Raw genomic sequence first — 2,553 nt, forward strand, 5'->3', positions numbered from 1 at the left:
ACTGACTATGCCTGGGCTGGCTTTGAACCATGGTCCTCAGATCTCAGCCTCCTGAGTAGCTAGGTGTTTACAGGTGTGAGCCACCGGCACCCGCCTGACTCATCCCAATTCTTAAGAAAATTGGGGGCTGGGAAGGTGGCTCAGTGGTAGAGCGCTTGCCTTGCATGCTCAAGACCCTGGGTTCGATTCCTCAGCACTGCATAAGTAAAAAGAAAAAAGCTGGAAGTGGCGCTGTGGCTCAAGTGGTAGAGCGCTAGCCTTGAGCTGAAGAGCTGAGGGACAGCGCCCAGGCCCAGAGTTCAGGCCCCACGACTGGACCCAAAAAAAAAGAAAAGAAAAGAAAATTGGTAAAGGGGGCTGGGAAGGTGGCTCAGTGGTAGAGCGCTTGCCTCGCTATGCCTGAGGCCCTGGGTTCGATTCCTCAGCACCACATAAGCAAAAAAAAAGAAAAAAAAAAGAAAAGAAAATTGGTAAAATAGGCTAGGTTAAGAGAAATGATTTTTTTCATCGATCTGTTTAAATCCTCTTTATTCCTTATCTGGTAATTTTAGCTTATGTTTTACATTCATATATTGTCAATGTCTAGTGCGTTGGAGTCCCTGGGTAAGGGTCACAAAATCACCAGGACACAGGGGATGCAGAGTGCAAACAGCAATTGCCACTGCATGCTGTGCTTTATTGTTAGTGGGTATTTAAAGACAAGCAAGCATAATCTTTGCCAAGATTTGGTCAGAAGACATTTACACAAAAATTTCAACAAATACATTTTTACTTGACCTATAAGACAATGTCTAGGTATATTATTATCTAAACTATTTTAGAGCAAGCTCAAACCACTTCTCCAATCTCAGGAAAATGCTTGACCACTTGTTCATCTATGTTTAAGCAAGCAGAAGAGCTACTTCCTCAGCTCCCAGGAGTCTGTGACATGTGTTTTGAGATAGGGAGAGAGAACATTTTCCCTCTCTAGCCTGGCGCTCCAAGAGCTTTCCTAATCCTAAACACAGTCCTCAGATAATCCTGAGGCTGGAGCCTGCATCATTCTGCACCCTCATCATAGACCTGGAGTCTTCACAATTTCCTTCTTTTTTCTTTTGTTTTAAAAGTAAAGCTTTTTACAGGGTTATCATAGAAGCTTGCATTGGTTTCATAAAAATCAAATATAACAGCACAAGTGCAAACAGAATAATAACAATCATAATTCCCATACCACTAGCAGTATGTGAAATGTTTTGTAGTATTTCTTTCAGATCCAACCCTTCCAATTGTTTAATAAATGCATCAGCAATATTTAGAAGCATTATTTGTAAATTGTTTACCAAAAATATCATGTACTTTAAATTGTAACTGAGCAATCAATTGAGCAGCAGTAGAATTTCCAGATAAATACTGCTGTATTACATTCCAATCATGTATAGATTTATTATATTTTACATTAGTAATGCAAAAGGTAGTAAAATTTTAATCACATTTTAACAATAACTGTTTTTCCACAACCAATAACTTTTTTCCTAACCATCCCACTGTCTGTTTAAGAATATTAATCTATGTTTGTAATTGAGCATCAGTTTCTACCTGTGAGACCCACAATTCATGTGAATCCCGGTACCATTCTTCCACAAAGTATTTAGTTTGTAAGGAAGTGTGTAGGGCAATTCCAGACACCGCAGCAACAGTGGTAATGGCAATTAAGCTTAAAAATCACAGCTACAATGGCTCCAATCATGCGTTTTGTACATTTTAGTAGTTTGGTAAAAAATTTAATAACCACACTATCCAAAGGATTTTGGGACCATTCTCTTTCTAATTTAACAGGTAGCCAAATATGAATTCTTTGTTGTAAAATCATAATACTATCACTGTCATTAAAATTAAGAGAGGAATTAACACAAGAATACAGGTGACAATTGAAACAAGAAATAGTAGGAGAAAATGTACAATTTTCCACCAAAAATACATAAGGCAGAGGTACACAAGCAGTTACATTATAAGATTTATACAAAGTAAAATTATAAGTTGACGCAGAATTCGCCGTCCCTGAAAACGATCCATTTGATAGCATCACGGGTTTCAGCGCCGCTGCGACCTTCCAAAGATGAATCTGAACAGCAGTGGGTGTAGCCAATAAAGCCCATCGAGCATCTGCAATGCCTACATCTCCCCAGGCCATCAATCAAGCTCCAATAAGTGATCCATTAATGGCATCTGGCATCCTAGTAACATTTGATAAATCACATCTGGTAATATTCCATTCTGAACATGTGTTAATAAACTGTCCAAAAGGTCCCCAATTAATAAAATTATTGAACATTTTTCCAAATGTTCCTCTACACTCTTGCCACACAAAAGGCTGATATTTTAAATCAATATAAGTAAAATCAGGGCACATAGGTAAGGATAACTCGCCATCAAAGGTGACGTTTTCCCAGCTACTATTAATGGACCAAGTAGTTAATCGCTGCAGCTGTGTTCTAGAATTGGAAGTGCGTTTCCCAGGTGAAACCCAATGTTGCCAATTCATAACTAAACATGGAGGAGGCTGCAGACAAACAG

The sequence above is a fragment of the Dipodomys spectabilis genome, unplaced genomic scaffold (genome assembly GCF_019054845.1).
Source record: "Dipodomys spectabilis isolate Male_0828 unplaced genomic scaffold, ASM1905484v1 ptg000095l, whole genome shotgun sequence".
In the NCBI taxonomy this organism is placed as follows: domain Eukaryota; kingdom Metazoa; phylum Chordata; class Mammalia; order Rodentia; family Heteromyidae; genus Dipodomys; species Dipodomys spectabilis.